Source organism: Archocentrus centrarchus, unplaced genomic scaffold (assembly GCF_007364275.1).
Source record: "Archocentrus centrarchus isolate MPI-CPG fArcCen1 unplaced genomic scaffold, fArcCen1 scaffold_41_ctg1, whole genome shotgun sequence".
NCBI lineage: Eukaryota > Metazoa > Chordata > Actinopteri > Cichliformes > Cichlidae > Archocentrus > Archocentrus centrarchus.
In genome coordinates this window covers 1,720,262-1,743,978 of record NW_022060267.1, presented here as the reverse complement: position 1 = coordinate 1,743,978, position 23,717 = coordinate 1,720,262, and the positions used below count along the sequence as shown (strand labels likewise).

Genomic DNA, 23,717 nt, shown 5'->3' with positions numbered 1-23,717 from the left:
GAAGCACACAGGTCTCCACGAGCTCCAAGAGTCGATGACGTATCCAACCGGGTCTGTTCCACTCGGACACGCAGGCTCCCCTTTCCCAGATCTCATAGTGGAAAAAATTCGATCCATGGTCTCGAAGGCCCAGTTTGCCAAATCCATATTGCTCTCAATCTTATTCTTATTCGAACAGTGTGCAAGAGACGCTCTCACAGCAAGCAGCAAGCAGGAAAGATAGGGAGGGCAGGGACAGAGATAGAATGCGACCGTCCCCGTCAGAGGCTGGAGCAAGAAAAAAAAAAAAAAAAAAAAAAGCAGGTGAGGACGTGCTTCCTGCTTCTGGAACATCACATGACTCCATCAGGCAGCAGGTCACATGACCACGCTCAGACAGGTGGAGTCATGTGACTGAGTGTTGATGTGTTTGGGACACACAGAGGGAGGCCGGGCGCTCTGAAACACACACACCAGACCACAGAAAGAGTGTGTGTGTCACTGTGTGTGTGTGTGTGTGTGAATGCAGTGTGTGTGTGTGTGTGTGTTGCCTTTCAGTAACGTACGTGTGTGTGTGTGTGTGTGTGAGGTCATGAGATGTTAAACTGTCCTGTACCTGAGGATAGTAGAGTACCCCTCCCCTCACTGTTACCATGGATACCCCTGCACCCTCCACCCCCTCCCGTGCGTTACCATGGAGCCCCCGTCCTCTCCATCATCATCATCATCATGTTGTTTTTATGTTGTGGAGGTGTTTGGAGGCTTTGTTCCTCGTTCACTGTCAGAGTAGAAACTTCAGCTTTTATAATAAAACGACCGTCTGAGGGAAAAACTCACCTGAGTCTGTTCTTACTCACCTGAGCTCACCTGGGCTCACTGCTGCCAGCTTTAACCATGTGACACAAACATTAAAGCAACAATAAACACTTCAAAGTCAAAGCAGCAGACATGTGATGGCTGAAAGGCATGCTGGGTAATGCTGCCAGGTGCTCCATCCTACCTTCAGGTACGTTTGAAGAGTCAGAGCAGTGACTCAGGTTTTAGACATGTGATCAGATCAATGAGGGAGGAGCAATGTCTGTGACATCAGAGATACCTGCTGATGGACTCAGGAGGGGCTCAGCACTGACCTCTGACCTGTACCTGAACATGCTTTACAGTCAGAGCAGGGCAGGACTCTGATTCTGGATCAGGTCAGAGTACTTTGGATTATTGATCTCTGATGGTTTTAATGCTGAAGCTTTATCACAGGTGCAGGTGAAGCTTCACACAGCCTCAGTGTAACTGCACCTTTCTACCTGTGCACTCACAGCACCACATACAACCACGCCCAGGTGCTTCCTAACATTCACACTGCAATGAACACATCTGAGAGCAACACAGGGTTCAGAATTTTGCCCAAGGGTACTCTGGCATGCAGACCAGAGGAGCCAGGAATCAAACCAGCAACCTTCTGATTAGTAGATGACCTGCTCTACCTCCTGCATGTGTAAATGAAGAAAACCACTGAAGAGAATAATAATGAAGGAATTAGACCCTTAAACTTGGATACAGAAAGACTTCTACTGTAATCAAACTTATTCCACAGCTGTGTAATTAATGTAAATGTTACTAAGAAATGATGGAGCTGCAGTCTGACAGAGTTTAACATCTGTGCTGCTGGTTCCACTGCCACTGACCGCTCTCTAAGGTAAATATATTTAAAAAGGTGCACATCTGAACATGTATAACCACATCAGCTGCACACACTCCACAGTTACTGTACAATAACATGTTCTCTGAGATGTGAACATGAGACGGAGGATGATCCAAATTATTTAGAGTTTTCCATCATCGCTCAGAGCTCTGCAGCCTGCTGACAGGGAAGCTTTAAATGAAGTTAGATTTAAAGAGCAGCAGGTTTCATAGAAGTGTCATTGATTGTTTTCATTTAATAAAGAGAGTCCACATTATTTACAGCTGCATTCACCCTCAAACAGGTGAGGGAGCATCAGGAACATATTCAAAGCCTGTTTATGTTTGCTTATATTTGAAAAACTTAAAGGAACCTTTAATCAGAGTTCAGCATCAGTCAGTAAACCTCTGTGATACTGATGAGGTCAGTCAGTATCAGAGGGGGTGTTCATCAGTCTCAGCTGCTTTGGTGTTCATCAAATTACCAACAGGTGCACTAGAGGGGCAACAATGAGACACCCCCCCAAAACAGGAATGGTTTACAGGTGGAGACACTCACATTTCCCCTCCTCATCTTTTCTGACTGTTTTTCACTAGTTGTGCATTTGGCTAGGGTCAGAGTCACTGCTGGTAGCATGAGGTGATACCTGGACCCTACAGAGGCTGCACAGGTAGTCCAGCTCCTCCAGGAATGCACATCAATATGTGCCATTGGCAGAAGGTTTGCTGTGTCTCCCAGCACAGTCTCAGAGCATGGAGGAGACTCCAGGAGACAGGCAGGAACTCTAGGAGAGCTGGACAGGGCCGGAGAAGGTCCTTAACCCATCAGCAGGACCAGGATCTGCTCCTTTGAGCAAGGAGGAACAGGATGAGCACTGCAGAACTACAAGATGACCTCCAGCAGCCACTGGTGTGAATGTCTCTGACCAAACAATCAGAAACAGACTTCATGAGGGGGGCCTGAGGGCCTGACGTCCTCTAGTGGGCGCCATGCTCACTGCCCAGCACCGTGGAGCCTGATTGGCATTTGCCATAGAATACCAGAACTGGCAGGTCCAGCACCTGATCCCTGTGGTTTTCACAGGTGAGAGCAGGTTCACTGTGAAAGGGTCTGAAGAAGCTGTGGAGAACATTATGCTGCCTGTAACATCGTCCAGCAGGACCGCTTTGATGGGTCAGGGAGGCATAACCATGGAGGGACACACAGACCTCTACAGGCTAGGTATCAGGATGAAATCCTTGAACTCGTTGTCAGACTCTACGCTGCTGCAGAGGGTCCTGGTCCAGATCCTCCAGGACACCACCCACCACCCAAGCATGTGGGTTAGGGTTCAGCCTGATTTAGTGTTTGAATAATCAGAGTAGCAGGACACACCTGAACTACAACACTCACCTGTCAGTCACATGTTCCAATACTTCTGGAGGAGAGTGTAACAGAATGATGTCAGGTGTGTCACAGCCAGTCTCCAGGTTAGAAGCTCTGAAAGAACACAGCACAGGTGAGCTCAGCCAGCCCAGCAGAGGGTGGAGTCACTGAAGGAGCTCCACCTTCAGCAGCATTAAAGTGATGAACACATGAATCCAGGAGCACTCAGGAAACCATCAAACCAAAAACAACTTCACAGCTTCAACAGTCTCTGCAGCTCAGAAGGCATGCTCAGGAGTGACATCATCACACTGACCTCCATCATGCTGGGTCATCTCCATGGAGATGGCTGGTTTGTTATCTTCAGCAGATGGACAGCAGCAGACCAGTGGAGCTGTAGTACGGACAGAAGACCACTAGGTGGCAGAAGAGTCAGCACAGATACAGGAAGGAGTCTGAGTACTGCGTACAGTACTTTGGGTACAGTACATATGCATATGGCATAGTTACTTTGAAAAAGTAATAAAAAGTAACTTAGTTACTTTACTGATTATTTGATTTTAGAAGTAACTAAGTTAGAATACAAGTTACTTTATTAGTTACATTCATCAGCTGCTGGTGTTGTTCCAGAAAATGATCGTCTGTATTTAAACAGACTTGTTGACCTATGACCTGTGAAGCATCTATCAAACATATCTCTCATCAATGATATCAGGTCATTTTGAGAGAGAAACAGCATTTCTATCACAAGGTAGAAACTGCACTCAGTTTGACTTTTATATATTCTTGTTTTTTTATGAAGGTAAAAACTGACATTAAAAATGTCTTTTTAAGCATAAATCTGGCTCAGAGAGCTGCAGAAATCACAACAAACATAACATCACAGATCAATAAAGATATTTGAAGTGGCCAAAAAGCTCTGGATTGATTATAATGTAGTTACAATAACACAGACTCCTAAAGATTGTTGAAAAACAGGTTATTTCTGCATTTTATATATAAGCCCTTCATAAATCATACTGACTGCACTCTGTTTACCAATATAAGCAAAGACATTACACATAAAAACACACAGAAACATCTGGATCACTTTATGGTACAACACCAGCAGCACACAGTGAAACACAAACACAGACTCCACACACTGATCTGACAGCCAGGAGCCCAAAAAGATATGATTAATATTTCTTAATGAATCCTGGTTACAGTGACAGGATGAAACCACACATTTAACAGATATTTTTACAACAAATATCACAGAATTGTAAATACATGAAATACCAATAAAATAAAAAAGTCTGTACATTAACATCTAATGTAAAATAACATGTAACTGTGATTAAAATAGAACTTTTTTTTAAAGAAAATTGAGTTTTTTCCATAAATTAATACATTTAACAAAAATTTTCACAATGTTTATTTAAGACATAAAACTGTTAAATTGCAGTTTGAGGCTGTGAATACATCTCTATAGTTTAATGAGAGTTTGCAGTAAATAAAATACAGTTTGCAGTAATTATAGAGTTGTTCACTAATGAACAAATATGCAACTATGGAAGTTTTCACCATAAAAATGTTAGGCAATAGAAGTGTAACGTCACTGATGGAGCATTTCATAGTTTTTCTGTAGCTTCTAAAATTATTGACCAGAATTGGTGAAATTATAGAAAAGTAAGAATAATATAAAGTTATTTATAGATTTCTTCTTCAGGTGTAATCACAGGTCTGCATCATTAAAAATGCAATCAGAATCATTTAATATCATCTTACTGATGCTTTTAATGAAGTTATGTAACAGTGAAAATGTTTTTGTAGAATATATCAGTAAGAAGTGAAAGGGTTAAATCAACAACAACCAATCAGATTTGGTTCTTTGGTGGGTGCACCTGCAATGATCAACTGTGGCCACAAGATGGCAGTAAGTTACAGTGTGGCAGCTGCTCTTCAAACCTGCAAAGGAAGGAAACAGTAAAGATGCTGTGACAGCCGTGGGGTTTCTGTAGCAGAGGTCATTATGTATCTGCACAGGTAAGAGGCACAGTGCTGCTGACAGCAGGTCTCATGACCAACATGATGCTCTCAAACATCTTGGCTTTCATCACGTGTGTCACAGTGTGACTGTTACTGTATAGTGTTGATATTAATGGAAGTAGGTGTTTAAATTTATTTGTGCAGCACTTTCACAGACATGTCAAAGTGCATTACAGAGAGCTGCATGAAAAGTAGTTAAGAAGGTCACATGTGCATATACAGATCAATACATAGGTTACTAAGTTTTAATGATGTAATAATTTCATGTTACCACTTACCTCACATCTCTGGTAACATGAGTTACTCTGTGGGCCTCTGAGTATTTCCTGTTCCTCCTCACACAGACGAGCAGATACTGATAATGTGGCTGAGTTGATGCTCTCCTGTTGCTCTCACCTGTCCCACTGTCCATGTGTCTCCTGGTTCAAAAATCAGCCAAATGAGACTAATGTAGACATGACCAACCCCTTGTATTTCCCCAACATTCTGTCAACCCAATTTCCAATTTTATCATCAACTCCCGAGTTTTTCGCCAGCTCCTCAGATAACGAGGTCAGTCCAGCCAAGGCTTTTGTTATACTCCCATCCAGAGCAGTATTGTTCAGGATGAACGTACAGCAAAAGTCTCCAAACATGGCGCTTGCTCTCAGGGGGAAACTGTGAACCAATTCTCCAGATGCTTGTCCTTCCATCTTCTTGCTTCTGGTTCTCATTGGGTCTTTTGCTGGACCTCCCTTCTTCTTTGTCTTTGCCTCCGTTCTCGTGATGTATCCTGTAAAGTTCCCCATCAGGCTGCCATTTTCTGGTTCAGTCTCTTTCCAGTTATCAGGATCATTTGCCAAAATATGCTCAGGTCCCTCCTCTTCCTCTGAGCTCTCCTCTGGCCAATCTTCTTCCAGTTGTGGGGGTCACATTGACATGATCCCTGTGAAGAGGTGCTTGAATTCTCCCTTTTTTCTTTCACCCCTTTGCACCTTGTGGTTCACCCGAGCACCCTGAAACAGCTGGGGACTCTGGTGGAGCGTGCCCTTCTGGTAATCCACAAACAGCAGCTGACATTTCCTCCTTTGGTTTTATTGAAGTCAGGAATCAGTTAGGTTTAATACAGTTTGCTTGAGCTCTTCCACTTCCTGCATAAGCTGTTCTGTTTCCTTGATTCGTCCACGCCTAAAAAGCCTTTTTCACATGTACCACAGGTGCTTGGGTCAGGAGCTCACTTGCCTGATAGGCTGCCAGGGAGAAAGGCTGGGATACAGTCCAGCAGCAGCTTTCTTACCTCCTTTCTGGGTGTCTGTTGGCTCTGGAAGAGATGACAACTTATCTTTGTCCTCCTTCAGGGACAGGTCCTTTTCTTTTTTTTCTTTCCTGCTTGGGTCATCCAGCACACGACTGCTACCACGGTGTCCTCTTCCACTCTCTTCTTGTGTGATCTATCCCCACCTTTTCCTTCCGCTGTCCTGCCATTCAGCTTCTGCCTCCCGTTTAGCTGCAGTTGCTCCTGCAGCAATGCACATTCATTTCCAGGGTGCAGGGAGAAGCACTTCCGGGTTGCTGGTGAGCAGGCCTTAATGTTCCCATTTTTCCCACATCTTCCCTGCCATTCTTCTTCTTTTCTTTTTTTCTGCTCGTCTGCTTTTTCGGTCACTGTCCCAGTGTGTTGATTCCAACCATTTTCAGGAAGTTTGGTCAGAATTATTGCTGTTAATAAACAGTAGCAGGTACACAGCTTTTAGCTTTTACCAATCTGATCACAAAATGTAGTTCTCCTTACCAGTGTGGCCAAGTGCCTGTAGAGACTGTAGAGCAGTCACTCTTCTCCAAAGCCTTTTATTGTGGGGTTTGTCAGCTCCTTTCCCTCCTCTCTAATGTGATAGGACCAGGAGCCAAGGAGTGCGCTCCCCTTTAAAATAAAAGAAATAAAATTAACAGAGCAAAATTGAAACAAAGTCAAATTAAACAATTAAGCAAAAAAAATTAAATGAATGAAAACAAAAACAAACATATCTGCTTCTCAATGTATAGAGGGGGTTTATGTCCATGTATTCAATGAGATCATTGCTCTATATATACGTGTATATATACATACATCTCTGGTAGAAATGAAATACATTTTTGATTGTACACCCGTACGCTCTTTGAATAATTCTGATGAGGGATTTATGGCATATCTTTGGTCATGATTAGCAATGGCAGTTGGTAGTTCAGTGATGCACCTTGGAAAAGAAAAGTCTTTCACTAATAGTGTTTCGGGACCTCCACGGGACAATGAGACCATTTCACATCGTGAAATCAGAGAATGCTTGAGCCCTTAAAGATTGATTTAGATTACGGGGACTGCAGCCATCTAACGCTGGGTCAGTGACACAATTTAGGAAATGAGAGTTCAAAAACAGGAGGCTGATCAATAGTCTATTTGCAAACTCAATATCATCAGTATCAATATTGGGGGGACACATCCCCCCAATACTGGAGACAGCCACATTTGTCCCACCCAAAAATTACACTGTGGTGCAGAAAAATACTTGATTTTGAAATCTTTAACTCACGTGCTTATTTTGAACATATCGTCAAGTCACTGATCATAATGCATCAACCTTTATTACAGCATATTAGATATGTTTATTAATATCTTATCAGGAGAATGGTAGTTCACAGAGTAATGACTCAGTTGAAGCAATAAAAGGTGGAGAGGCTGAAGAACTAGTTTAGTGAAATATGTATTAACCTGTTATTATTTTTTAAATATAAAACTAAACAATTTGATCATGAAAAGAACTGTCTGACCCACGTCTTCTAACACACATACATATGGAAATCACACATGCAGTAATATAGGTGTACACAACACTTTTTTTTTCAAGAAACATTTGAAAATGAATAAAGTAAAATATCAAATAATATTTTTTATGCTTTGCTCTGAGTATTTTCCAATATGTGCCCCCCCCAATACTAAACTCATTCCTACGTTCTTGAAGTGTTCCTCATGTTTCATCATCCACAACATGAAACTGGCTTCTGTCTGTGCTGTCAGACTCAGAGAAACTGGGACTCTGCTGCTGTCTCTGCAGACGGCTGCATTACTGTGAGGACCAGCGCACAGCTGCCTGATGGAGCTCCCAGCTTCAACTGGAAAAAGTGATTTCATATCAGTCCACGAGGCTTTGAAATAAAATGACAAGCAAGAAAAGGAACATCATTTTATCTGTGATTTCAGTTAGTTTTGTCAGCTCACAATACAGTTTTAGTTATCTTTTTTTTTTCTTTAGTTATATTTTTCTTTTTAATTATAGTTTTTAATTTATTTCAGTTAACGAAAATGTTTTCAATTTCAGTTTTGGTTATTTCATTTGTTTTCATCAACTATAATATAAAAAGGATCCTTAATAATCCTTTTGCACTGTTTTTGGAGCTTACTTTGTATCATCATGCAGTCCAATTTTGTAGCTGTTTTTTAAACTTTAAATGATAAATAAAATGTCAAAAGCAGCAGACGTCAGTCTGTTCACCACACCACAGTGGAAATGGCTTCAAATTCCCTCAAGTGGCCTTTTGGTGGTCAGATTGCCACTACAGTGCCAGCAGTTCTGTTTTAGGAGTTTAGCATGAAATTATATGATTTTGGCTTTTTTCCCTCTTTTTTTGTGTTTTTCCAACACACACAAAGGAATTAAACGTGTGCATTTTCTGACAGAAATACTTCATTTTCTTGAGAAAATTTCAGGGGTGCCAACATTTTGGCCCATGACTGTATCTGTGTTTGGCTGCATGCTATCAGCAGATCATTACAGATATTTTTGAACTGCAGCCTTGCGCTAACTTGCCCTGTGGGGGGGTGTTCTGGGTCGTTCAGAGACTGTCGTTCTCTCACTCCATTGTTTCTTTGATTAAATTTAGGTTGTCATTTGTGTGCTTGTAAAACTGGTACCTGAAGTTAATGCTCCTTGTAGTCCACTGTTTCAACACTGGATTAAACCCAAATCATGTATTTGTGTCCTCACAGTTTCCCAGCATGCCCTGGCTGTGGTGGTGGAGGTATATGAGGGGGAAAGGTCCGTCCTGCTGCCCTGCCTGTCCTCAGGTTTAGTACCTGAGGACAATCCCACAGTGATGTGGACTCGCAATGATCTCCATCCCAAATCTGTGCACCTGCGAGGAGGAGGAGGAGATGACCTCAGAGGGCAAAACCAGCGTTACAGCGGGCGCACATCAATGAATGTTTATGCCCTGATCACCAAAGATTTCAGCCTCACTCTGAAAGCACCTAAAATGACTGACAGCGGCAGCTACGTCTGCTCCATCAGTGCTGCAGGAGGAGAACTAAGACTGAGGGAGATCCAGCTCCAGGTCAAAGGTCAGGTCCCAAAATCTGTTGTACTTATGTAACCAGTGGCTTCTTCTCTTTCTCCCTCTGTGTTGTGTTGATTATTGGAGGCCAGACCACTGAGGTATTTTGGAGGAAATCTGCATTTATTCACTGACAAAAGTTGGGATAAAACAATGTATTCCAGTTAGTGACTGACCACTCTAAGCCCTACACAAACACATAAAGACATTATTATCTATTACAGTTGGTTTCTGACCATTTACTAAACTTTCACTCACAGGATGAGGGGGGGGGGGGGGCACAAAGCTGATCCTTACAAAGGAGTTGTTCCAGAAAAACAAACAAAATGAACCAATAATTCTATATAAATAAACATGAAAATAACAGACAGGACATAATTGTAACCTATATTAAAGAACTGTTACATTGACAGGTCAACAGTCAGTACTGCAGATCAAGGTTAAGTATTAAGTAAAGAAGGAAATTGTTCTGAAACTCTTGATGAAACGAGTAGGGCTGCAAATAAAGATTACAATTATTTATTCAATTAGTCAACAATTATTTCAGTCTAACCTCACCTGTTCAAGCCTGCTCACCTGTTAACATCACCGTGTTCTCTTCTCACGATTAAAATACTGACCCATAAAAATACGAGTTTGAAACGAATCAAATATATTTTTAACATTAATGTGACACCACAATAAATATAAAATACAAAATGCATATTAAAGTGAATGAATTTTTGTTTTTAAATGAAAATATAATGTGCAAATAAATAAAAATGGCCTCTGTCCAAAAGTTCAAATAAGCCTTCAAATGAAATCAAAAATTTTTTTCCGTCCAAAACAGCTTTAAAGTTTACGGATGATTCAGTTCATACAGAGGTTTATTATTCAGAATGAACACTGATATTAATATTACTGTCCTTCAGTCGTTAGCTAACATCACTGAAATGGTGGTGCTTAGCAAACATCATCCATGAGAGCTTGTTTCAGGTAAACTAACAGAAACACACCTGTACAAACATTAACAGGTATCAGTGACGCACTAACGTACCATCCAGAGCTGACGTCACAGCTCCAGGGTGCAGAGCTGACGTCACAGCTCCAGGGTGCAGAGCTGACGTCACAGCTCCAGGGTGCCGTTGTTTTAAACGCTCAGCACTGCAGCGATGCTGCTGGAAGCAAAGCTCTGCTCTGCATTCAGCTTTATTTTAGTTTCTATCAAATGCTGCCACACCTCTGACAGTCTGTCTCCATGTTCTTTCATTTTCTCCTCCCTCCTCTCTGTTCCACCAGCGTTACGCTGTTCTTTCACTTTCTTCTTCGTTGGTATTGTTGTTATTGGCAGACAATGGAGGGAATACTGCCCCCATATCTTCCTGTAGTCTATTGCAATTACAAAATCACATAAGTGGAACAAAATAGATGGATGGGTTTAAAATATGACACTTCGACGCTGAAATTCCACATCGACTCATTTTTGTAGTCGACCTCATCAATTATGTCGATGAATCGTTGCAGCCCTAGAAACTAGTATCAACACATAACATTTATCTGACCTCATTGGCAAGAACAAAACGTGAGGAGGACTAAAAGAAGACCTTACTGATGCAATCTGTGGGGTAGATGAGATCACATTCATTTAGGTTCTGTGTGTGTTCTGCTCACGGAGGCCCAGCACACACACTTCTGTAAATATATTTACAGCTGCCAGCTGACGCCAAGACAGTGATGTTTGTTTTTTTCTTAGATCTGTGTTAAAACCAGCATTTCCAAATATTTTAATAATTCAACCTCAAAACCATTCATCACGATCCTTCAGTAGTTTGTAATCAGCCCATCAGTTCCAGGTTAGTTCGCATTCAAAACAAAAACAGCCAAAGAATAGAGATCCACTTTAGTGGTTGCAAGTCAGAGGTCATTGCTGTAGATAGTCAGTCATGCTCCAGTTACCATCACAGCTGCTGCTTCTGCAGCTGATGTTGTTTATCGTCCTCTCAGACCAGCAGGTGGAGGTGAAGGTGGAGGAAGGCTCAGAGTCTGTCATCCTGCCCTGCAAAACCAACCCTGATCTGCCCGAGGACACCAGGGTGGAGTGGACTCGCTCTGAACCAGAACTTGTGATAGTCCATGATTATTCAAACAAAGATGCTCACAAAACAGGACGGTCTTTACAGAGACCGAGCAAAGATGAACAAAGACCTGCAGAGAACTGGAGACCTCAGTCTGACCCTGAGACACCTCACACAGAGAGACAGTGGAGGATACATCTGCACCATCTACAGGGACAAAGACATCCTGAGGCACAAAGTAGTGCTGCAGGTCAAAGGTCAGTGCGATAGATACAAGTCGGAGTTAAATGGTCATTTATTTGTGTGTGTGTGTGTGTGTGTGTGTTTTCAGAATCAGCCTTATTGACAAATACAAGAAATTGGGCTTCGGTTATTTCTTTGCTCTCCATGTACATAACAGACAAAACTGACAATAGTAACATGGCACAGAAAATAACATGTATAGCATATATATATATATATATTTGATGGTGCATAGAGTGAAAATGTTGGAATAAATTATGGAATGATAACTGGTTACTGTATACATACAGTATAAACATGAGGACTTGACTATATATATGGTATATAGACCAACAAAGAGCATATACAGTGTGCTTTGATTCAGCAGCAGGTATGATGGATGTTTAAGTACAGTCTATATGAGTGTTGATCTGCAGCTCCAGCCTTTAAGAAGCTTGGATTGGTACAGTCAAAGCACGCCTGTAGTTCCAGCTTTGCCTCAATGATCCATCTCCTCACTGTCTTAATCGCAGGGTTGCAGATCTTGTGTTTTGCTTGTGAGTCAGGAGAGGATGAACCAGGTAGTGATGGTGGAGTCCCAGAGCAGCACAGGGCACAGTCCAATAGGCATTTTTAATGTGGTGCAGCAGTGATCCAGAATGCTTTTGTCCCTGGTAGGAGACTTTATCTGTTTTCTGAATTTTGGCATCTCTGGGCCGATGTTTGCTCTGTTCCACTAATACCTACTCGGCTTGACTTGACCCGGTTTCATTTGTTTTCCTTTAGATTAGATTAGATGAAACTTTATTAATCCCTTTGGGAGGGTTCCGTCAGGGAAATGACAGTTCCAGTAGCACTTTTACATTATAGGCACACAAACAGAAATATGCAAGCAAATGAATAAATAAATAATAAACAAAGATACAACAAAGACAAAGAAGAAATAAAATGTCTGACAGATGAAGCGATATTGCCCAGTATCCAGTAATGCTTTATGCTACCTTCTGTTTGTGATCAGGCTCAGTCTGCTGCTCCTCTCCTCCACTGTCCTCTTGTTACCCCTCCTCCCCCCCAAAGAGGAGCTGTACAGCCTGAGGGACAAAGAGGTTTTTCAGTCTGTTATTCCTACTCTTGGGAAGGAGTAGTTTATCACTGAACAGTAGTGTTGTAGTACTTGAGACCGCTTTTTGATGGTCTCGGTCTTGTCATGGACTCGGACCTTGCGGACTCTGGATTTTATTTCAAGACCAGTCAAGACCACAGCTGTGGAAATATCACTAAATTGCCAGAATACTGTCCAATTTATTTGTTAACATCTTTTCTTTTATTGGATACAAACGTACTGATTCAAATCCAACAAAGATTGCGCTCCTCTGCCTCTCAAATGAGCACCTCGCAGACTCCGCCCCAGCTAGGTCGCTGCTATTATCGCTGCTTACGCCTGTATCATTTCACCAGTTTGCAATCTACCACAGAGCACGGACAGTTTCATTCCCAATGTGCACGTTTGATCTCACTATGGTCACGCGTGTGCTGCATAAATCAAAATAACAACCGGCATGAACACGAAGAGAAGTAAGAGGGAAAATGAAGATCTAAGGAAAATTTCAGGCTTCCGATTCAACAAAAAAATCCCAGCATGAAAGGTAAATACCAACCTTCATGTATTTGATACACAAACTAAAAATTTAATGCAAGTTTTAGGACTGCAACCATTGGCGGTTCTAGGGGCGGGGCCACAGGGGCATTGGCCCCATATGAAATCTGATTGGCCCCCTGAACTGCCCCTGTCCTGTCCTGTCACTCTTCTGTCCTCTGTCCGAGAGCGAGGATCAGCTTATAGGTGGATGCAATCCCATGCCAAACAGGAATATTCAGCGTGAATAAAGCTTACAGAAGAAGAAAATTTGAATGCTCTCGGTACCAGTGAGCAGCTTCATATGAGCGCAGCTTTGCAGCTTATATCCTTGACATGAAATTGCAGGCCAGAAGTAGGGGGCGGGGCTGGAAGTGGCCCACAGGCTGGGAGTTTGAGACCACTTTGTTTCCTTTTTTTCCCCAAGTAAAATGTGTTATGCGTCACATGACGGTATAACGTCAAAACACTGTGGGGAGGGGAGGAAAGTGTGCCTGCTCTGTGCTGTGACAGGAGCCACACTTAGACAGTCAGCTCGCATCTTTGATGAAACCACAGCACTGCATACAGGAGAGAACCTGAAGCCAAAGTATTGATCTCATCACATTGGTATTGATTAATATCAATGCCAACGTTGGTATCGATATTATCGATATTTAGATCGATCCGCCCACCACCACCACCTTTAACCAACATCAAACCTTTACTGGGAAACAGCTGCAGGTCCTTCATCAGATATATCAAACATATCTCTCATCAATGATATCAGGTCATTCTGAGTCAGAAACAGCATTTCTATCACAAGGTAGAAGCTGAACTCAGTTTTTGGCAAAGTGACTTTCATGTATTTGTTTTTTTTGAAGGTAAAAACTGTCACTGACATTAAAAATGTATTTTTAAACAGAAATCTGGCTCAGAAAGCTGCAGAAATCACAACAAATATAACATCACAGATCTATAAAGATATTTGAAGTGTCTAAAAGGCTCTGGATTGATTATAATGTAGGTACAATAACACAGACTCCTAAAGATTGTTGAAAAACAGGTTGTTTCTGCATTTTATATATAAGCCCTTCATTAGCTGTTATTATTCTGTTCTTTGGTCAATGCTGGTGTGAAGACTGTGCTGTATTAATCCCTTTGCAGCAGTTTACTCTTTACTTTCAATAAATCATCAGAACATCAGTTTAGTTTCAGAGCTCAACAGTTTTTTCCATCACAGTCAGCTGCTGAATGACAGTGATGCTGGTTCTCTGTTGGAGCCAGAACAGCTGCTCTGAGACACAAGCTTGGTTAGACACTCACTGTTAGGCCTGAATTAGTCGACTGCACTGGGTCTTTGTGGGGGCTGCGTACACAAGCGGGCGACATTCATTATGTATGTTAATTGCCTGCTGGTCATGTCCCAGTGTCCCAGTGCCGACAGAAACAAAAACTGCCAGGACTTGTTTCCCTCCAGGCTCCTCCCTCTTTGGAGGCAGTTTGTTTTTTGTGGCTGCAAACACGATTGTCCCTCTAGTTTGGATGAAAGGCAGTGAAAAAGTTTGATAATGCATGTGATGGATGTGTAACAGTTCCTCTCTGCTGTATGTGAACAGCATGATGAAAACTGAACAGATAAACAGAAAGTACCTCAGAGCGCAGTACCAAGGCTACTATCTGCAGTGCCAAGGTTACTATCTGCAGTGACAAGGTTACTATCTGCAGTACCAAGGTTACTATCTGCAGTACCAAGGCTACTATCTGCAGTGCCAAGGCTACTATCTGCAGTGCCAAGGTTACTATCTGCAGTACCAAGGCTACTATCTGCAGTACCAAGGCTACTATCTGCAGTGACAAGGTTACTATCTGCAGTGCCAAGGCTACTATCTGCAGTACCAAGGCTACTATCTGCAGTACCAAGGCTACTATCTGCAGTGCCAAGGCTACTATCTGCAGTGCCAAGGTTACTATCTGCAGTACCAAGGCTACTATCTGCAGTACCAAGGCTACTATCGGCAGTACCAAGGCTACTATCTGCAGTACCAAGGCTACTATCTGCAGTTCCAAGGCTACTATCTGCAGTTCCAAGGTTACTATCTGCAGTACCAAGGCTACTATCTGCAGTACCAAGGCTACTATCTGCAGTGCCAAGGTTACTATCTGCAGTGCCAAGGCTACTATCTGCAGTGCCAAGGCTACTATCTGCAGTGCCAAGGTTACTATCTGCAGTGCCAAGGTTACTATCTGCAGTACCAAGGCTACTATCTGCAGTACCAAGGCTACTATCTGCAGTGCCAAGGATACTATCTGCAGTGCCAAGGTTACTATCTGCAGTACCAAGGCTACTATCTGCAGTACCAAGGCTACTATCGGCAGTACCAAGGCTACTATCTGCAGTACCAAGGTTACTATCTGCAGTGCCAAGGTTACTATCTGCAGTGCCAAGGTTACTATCTGCAGTACCAAGGCTACTATCTGCAGTACCAAGGCTACTATCTGCAGTGCCAAGGTTACTATCTGCAGTACCAAGGTTACTATCTGCAGTACCAAGGCTACTATCTGCAGTACCAAGGCTACTATCTGCAGTGACAAGGTTACTATCTGCAGTACCAAGGCTACTATCTGCAGTGCCAAGGCTACTATCTGCAGTACCAAGGCTACTATCTGCAGTGCCAAGGCTACTATCTGCAGTACCAAGGCTACTATCTGCAGTGCCAAGGCTACTATCTGCAGTACCAAGGCTACTATCTGCAGTACCATCTTGACAGCTACTTATATTCAATTTTTTGATAATGTTTCTCTGCAGAATCATTTCCACTCTGGGTCACTGCTCTCCTGGTTCTCCTGGTTCTCCTGGTTCTCCTGGTTGTGCTGCTTGTTTCTGTGGCTTGTTTATTTCGTTTCCAGCACTATTTCATGTCAGGTGAGTCTCTCCTACTACACACCCCTTAATACTGATGGTTAACAGGTGCCTTCTGATGGTTCCTTGATTGCCACTTGCACAATCTTCTAGAAGCTGAAAGAGGAGTTTCTGTCCTAAAAACCTGCTGCTGCTGTTTGTGTTTGTTGTCCTCTCAGACCATCAGGTTAAGGTGGATTCAGGGAAGCAGTCTGTCCAGCTGCCCTTCAAAACCACCAAAAACATACCTAAAGCTGCTAGAGTGGAGTGGGAGGACAGAAACAACAGAAAGGTCCACGTGTATGTGAAGAACATGGACCGGACTGAAAAACAGCACCAGGCTTACAGAGACCGAACAGAGATGAGGAGAATCCTGCTCAAACCTGGAGACCTCAGTCTGACCCTGAAACAGCCCACAGACGGACACACAAACACCTACACCTGCACCGTCTACAGCAGGGAGGGAAACATCCTGCTGAAGAAGGACGTGGAGCTGACAGTCAGAGGTCAGTGCTGTAGATACAGGTCAAAGGTCAGAGGTCACAGGGTACTTAGTTTTGACTTGAATCAATGTCCACTTTTGACCTTTTTGAAACTAATTTCTCTGCATTATAACCTCCATGCCAGTGGAGGTCCTTGGATTGTTAGAAACTGTAGACCTCTTAATCAGCGTGGGTTGGATGAAGATATTTCCTGTGATATTTGTAAGATCACACAGGAAATGGCTCAAAGAGGGAGAACTTATTTGTCTTTGGTTATAAATGCAGCACTTACAAATAATGCCTTACAACAACTAAAAATACTGAGTGAGACACTGATGGTACTAAGATATCAGTGTTGATTTCTACAGTAATCAAGTACTGCCTGTCTTTGCATTGACCTTCCCCAGTCTGAGTCAGTTTAATAAGCCAGATGATCTTTACTGTGACACACTGAGGTTATAAAGATGGCTGTATCCTCTGGAAGCTCAGGTTTGTTTCTCACACTGTTGTAACAGAGGATCACTGACCCCCACATTACATTATTGTTTTCATTGGAAAATTGCGGACCAGCCTCTTTTCTTAGACAACAGTGGCAACATTTCTGCTGTTAATTTAGCTAATAATCCTAAATCTTTACTCGATACTGGGACTGACCAAAGTCATTCAGGACTCCACCTAATAAAACAACCCTCATACTGACCACCCAGTGGAGCACCTTCTCTAAGAGACTGATTCAAGAATACATACTGGAAATTTTTCATAATCCTCTCTGATATACAGCATAAAGCAACCACGGGGAACACACAGCTGAGAGGGACAGCATGACAAAGGGGAAAGGGAGACTCAGGTAACTTACAAAAGGTAAAGAGGTGAAGAATAAACATGTGGAAGACATAGTGGGAACAAATTAGGGACAATGAGACAAGGGAAGTCAAATAACCCACCAAAATAAAACAGAACAGAACTTACACAGAGACAAAGGGGCCTAGGGGTAACCCTGATATATAACATGAGGCCCAACTCTCCACCCCTTTGAGGAGCTGGCAGCTGAAAGGACCTGACCCTGTCCCACCTGTTTATCTAGATAGGTAACCACAGCTTTCCCAAACTCACATTTGGCCAAGTTCTGTGTCAGAGAGGCAGTACCTGATCAATTCACTGAGGGTTTTGATGTGCTGGGTGGGTAAGTAGGCCACTATATCGCCCAAATAAACCTCACAATTAGCGACTACACACAGAACAGTGCTCATAAGCTGCTAGAATATGGCGGGTGCATTTGGTAAATGGTAAATGGAGTAGTTCTAATATAGTGCTTTTCTACTCTGAGCACTCAAAGTGCTTAATTCTCAACCTGAATGGCATCACAGTTTACTGGAGGAAATGGTGACGGGTGACAAAGGTACTGATGTCAGAGGCACGTTTGGTAAGTGGGACCTGCCAGTAACCTTTAGGAGGTCTAACTTTGTCACAGACTTAGCTGAGACGACACGAGCAACACAATCATCCATACATGGCAGTAGGAACGAGTCTGGTTTCGTACTGGCATTAACCTGTTAACTGGTGGCACCAAAATCACCTGAAAAATGTAAAGAACTCCTCTGGTTATTATTTGCTCTGGAAAACCTATTTTGTAGCCTATTAACGGCCCACGTCCCATCCATATAAAGTGCATTTTATATGGCAGACTAGACCCTCCCATTTTGATTGACACCTCATTCGGCCAGTCATGTTAAGTAATGGGTTTCACAGAGCCAATAATAACCAGAGGGCGTTATGTAGCTTTGTCAGGTGATTTGGTGCTTCCAGTTACATTATTGGCCAGTTATGAGGCTACCTTCATGGTAGTCATTACAGAACCGTGATGTTCAGGTTTGGAAACAAGCAGTGATGCCGAGCTCAGTAATGGGGTAAAAAAAAAAAGTGATTTATGAGGCAATCAAAATGAGTTATGACATGTCATAATTTTATGACAGGATATGTCATATTTCCAGGACCAGAAATATATTTCATAATATTTCATAGTTCATAATGCGTATATCATAAACGGGTGGTGTAAATGTAGGTTGGGAATGCCTCTGTGCCACCAGATGAAACTTTTTTCATGAAAAAGGCTCCTTTTCTATAAAAAACTGCTGCTGCAGGCGAGGCAGGGAGGACCCCAACGCAGGACACAAGGAGAGCGTAAATAAGACTTAACTTTTATTGTAAATACTTAACACGAATAGCTGGTAAGGAGCCAGCTGACCAGGAAACCCGAAACCTGAAACTAGAAAAACAAAGGCATGCAGCAGGAAACATCAACACTGACAAGGACCCGAACAAAGAGCAGAGGAAAACTAAGAGCTTCAATCCACACGAGGAAATCAGGGAGAGTGGAAACAACAGGATGGACTGTCTTAGTGTATTTGTGTTCTAGCACAGATTACGGGGTTCATGCTAATGATTATCAGACTATTCTTTTCTCTTTTCACTGACTTGATAAAATGATAAAGTTTTAGAGCAGCGCCCTCCTTTCAGTTTCCAGAGACACCCAGTCAGCCAGGTTTGAGACTTTACTGGCCAGATCAGGCCCCCAAACCTTATATTTGATATTTCTGGACTTAGCCATTTATTTTCTCTCTTTTTGTTAATATTGATTAAAAATGAAATAAAGAAAGAATAACAATAAAAACAATAGGCTTTGCAAATTGATATTTGTTTCCATTTTCTCATTATTCAGTTTGCTTTCAGTAACAGCATTAATGTTTGAGTTCTCACTAAGCATGTTATTGAATGTTATGGTAATGGCAAACTTGCCATTGGTGTCTTTATGAACTTCAGTTCCATTAAATGATTTTTGGTCAGGCAGCTCTGTCTCCCTTTGTTTCCTCCCAGTTATGCTGAACTCTTTGGTTATCTTGCGCCTCCATGTTTGTCTCCACGCCTGTGTTTAAGGATCCTGGCAAGAATCTGAGTGTTTCACAGGCAGCTGGAGCGACTTTGGCTGTTTGGTCTGGCAACAGCGATCAGAGAGAGAAAATACATGGTTAAAGTTACAGATATTATTCTTGTCCTAATTAGTAAAAAGAAAAGGAAAACTAATTGGACTTAATTGTGTCTTACATCATATACAAACAGTCTGCTTTCTGTTTCAGAGTGACACAGTTTTAGTGTTAGTGACACAAACCTTCATTATTTTACTTTCATGACTCCATTTATTTATTTTGTACTCTGTGTAATTTGTGTATCTTTATTGGTCTCTTTCTGAATATAACACCATGTAGTTCAGTCAGTCAAATTCAGGTGAGTCTGACATGTTGTGGTAATTCTGGGGTCAGAGGTCATACTCACACTTCCCTCCTTTGTCGACCTTTTACACAGAGCTCACAGCAGAATAGTTTTCTGTGATGATCTAACTGAAATCAGGACGTGTCCCTCCTTAGACCTCCTGTCAGGAAAAACAATAATCAGTGTTACAGGAAACAAAGCAGATTATATTCCTGTGGCCTTCCAATGATCAATAAAACAGATTATGAGTCAGATACTGAGAACGTTCAGACTGGAACTGAAACATTGCAGTCAGTTGTTATTTTCCTGCAGTTCTTTGACCTTTGACCACTAATGTGTTTTAGTTCTTCACTGAGAGCCTGTGACTGAGCGTGCTTAAGGCCTAACGCTCCCCATGTTGAAGAGATCTCCTGTTGATGACCCTCCTCCTGGTCTCAGACTTTACACAGAGGTCAGGGGTCAAGGAACTTACAGTTCACCTGTTTGTCTGAAGTTGGGCTTCTTATTGAGGGTCATGTGGAACCAGGAGCCTTTTTCCTGAGAGCTGTCAGTCTGTTCAGGAGAGCTTGGTGTGATCTTGAACACCTCCATCTGCACCAGTTTCTTTATTGGTAGCTGATCCAGTCTCTGCAGTGTTGTTGTTCAGGCTCCTGTTACAATCAAACTGAGAAATCTTTATTAGTTAAATCTTTACTCTTCTCCTAGTTCATATCCCTCCTTTGAGACATAAACTCTGTTTGTCTCAACAATTTAACTTATTTATCTGAAGGGCATAATGCTTTTTTTGCATTATTACTTTTTGTATTTTTCTTCTAAGTTTAATTTAATATCAATTGGATCAAAACTCAAAATGATCAATTCTCCTTCCTCTTGTAATCTATCTTTGTTTTAATTAAATCTGCTAAATACATAAATGTAAATGCATAAAAGTGTAAATCAGTTAATTTTTTTTATCATATATTTTCATAAATGGTCCCCTTAGAATTATAAGGTTCTATTTACATTCTGAGCAGTTTTGAGATATTGAGCTTTAAAGTTTTTGCACTCTGTATCACAAAAATGACACATGGAATAAGTCTCGTTCACACATGATTATGAAACACACCTTATATGTATTCTAAATCAGTAATATCAAAATCCTATTAAATGTGCAAATAGGTTTTTTTACACAAGTAAAATGCAGATAGAAGCTTATAATTGTAAAAATGTGTTTTCTGTTTGGAATTATTAGGTTCTCTCTGCAAAATGTGACAAATACTGCTGATTTTCAAGGACTGAAAAATAGTTAACTTATAGTAAGTTTAAACCATAAAATTATAGATAGAGTGTTTACAAGTATGGTTAAATGAAATTGAATGAATTCTGTGACATTTTTTAAGTTTCTTATTTCATGGTTTTCACACACACTTCCCTTTACTAGAAGAAGATGATGCTCGACAAAGTTTCATCTTTGAATGCTACAACATCTCCATCCATCCAGTGTCTTCTGCTTATCCTGTTCAGGGTCGTGGGGGGGCATCAGTCTATTAAATAAGAAAGTCATTATTCTTAAAGTCTAATCTGGTTACAACGCCACAGCCAAATTAGCTCTATTTAATTAAACGGTTTTCACGATGCCGCCACGAAGGTGCGACTTTAGGACTGAACAATTCTCTTTAGAGTCGCTGCTCGTCAGCTTTTATGGTATAAAGCCAATTCTCACACCCCATTCTTCATGCTGTGGATGTCAGGAGTTATCTTCCAACCACACACACTTCTTGGTTAAATACATTAATCATCAGCCTAATGCTGAAGGGCAGTTTAACGTTTCCATTACCTCATTCTGACTCATTTCAACTCTTATCCCGTCACATACTTTGTTTCTTTCAACCACTATTTTTAATTCTTAATGTCGAACTTTTTTGTTTTGTTTTGTTTTTCTGATACTTTAATGTGTATAAATGTCAAAGTTTATTTAACAGATTCTCTATAAATGTATTCTCTCGTGAGCTCACCTCCTCCTCACTCACAGAAAGATTTTAACACCCAATTCAGCAGAATTCAGTTATTTAAACAACAGGTTTCTGCTTATCTTTTTATTATGAGGCCTCACTCTGAGTGTTTGAGGTGTTCAAGTCCCAAAGGTGAGTCCTGGAGAAATGATTCCCCTTCGTTCTCTTATGCCAATCATCTCACTTCAATCCTCCACAATCATGTCGGAATCACCAAACTGACAGGACACGTGATTTGTTTGTGAAGGAAGACACTGAAACACTTTAAATAAGTAAGACATTTAATATATTAAAGAATCAGAAGTTATCACACATGCATATGTGGGACTCAGAGGAAGACACAGGCCTGTGTGCTGTCCCCTCTGTTCCTCTCTAACTGTAACATCTTTATTCTGCCACTATCTACATGTAAACAGTCAGTGTGCTGCAGGGTGACCTTCATCATTCAGTCTTCTCCAAGCTGGTCCTCTGGACCCAGATTCCTCTCATCAGCGATAAACCAAAAAGCATCTTCTCTCCTGATGTTTTAATTTAAGCAGAGCAATCTTTCCCAGATTAATAACAGAACATGGTGATGATTTAATTGTACCTGCTGTAGCCGAACCTCCAGGATAAGATGGACTGAGACAGAGAAGTTAGTCTGGCGCTTTGTAATGTTTCTAATGTTTAATGTTGTTTGCTTCAGCCACTGTTTATTAATTCATTTCCTGGATTTACTTTTAAACATTTGTCCAGTTGTCATTTTAATCTTTGGGTAAAAAATAAACCTCAACATGCCATACTACTTAAAAAAGTCTCTCTGCCCCCCTGTAGTCATTCGTTCAAGGCCGTGAGCAGTGGGGGGGTGAATAAGGTCCTACATATGACAGATTTTCTCTGCCACTAAACAAGCAGGGAAATAACCTTTAATTTCATCCTCAAAGCCTCGAGCTTTAGGTATTAAGGATGGGCAGGAAACTACATGAATCAATGTATTTCTGATTATAATCTGTGAAACAAATAACTTTGGAGCCTTGCATTATTATAGAGGGCTTTCAACCTTGTTGAGCCATAACATTTAATATTAAACAGGAATCAAACCTTTACAGTTATGTGTTAAAAAAAAGCACAACTTCTAAACTAAGGCCTCCTAAAATGTTTAAGAAATGCTTCAATTAAAGCCAAAGGCGTGCCTCTTTCCCCCTGCTGGGTTTTTGTACATACCAGAAACGGTTTGTGCTCCCGTAACGCTCTACAAATGTCTCACAATCATAGTAAACTACTTTCTCGTAATGCTTTACCTCATTTTCAGGTACTTGAATGTAACACAGATGCCTGTCACCCTAAAAGGTCTCCACACCACAAATAACATGTGAGATCCTTACATTTATAATAGATCAACCCACACCGCTTACATTTTTCATAAATTTCACAGATATTAACAAGCCTGTCCCCAATCTGTTTAGGGATGAAGCAGACTCTGGACCTACAGACTCTGGACCTACAGACTCTGTTACAGGGCAGGGTTCTGAGGAGCTGTGATCAATGGCACCATCAGGATCCAAACAAACACAACAATGAACAGCAGTGAGATGCTGGGTTATTAAACCTTGTGAAATAATGCTGGTACCTAGAAAAGCTTTTAGGTTTTTAATTGCATGATAATGATTCTGAAGCAGAAACATAAATAAAACTGTCCCTGCTATCCTGTAAAACACCACAATCTTACAATCCAAAGCTGTTTCAAAGTTATGAATGTCACTAAAACTCACAGGGTGGTCTTCAGTCAAACCTGCCTTTACATGGATTTC

At 41.5% G+C, this 23,717-nt stretch overlaps 1 pseudogene; it reads left to right on the top strand.

The window, feature by feature from the left end:
• Window positions 1-3,094: 3,094 nt before the first annotated feature.
• Window positions 3,095-23,448, top strand: LOC115776930 (uncharacterized; annotated as a pseudogene).
• Window positions 23,449-23,717: the final 269 nt, after the last annotated feature.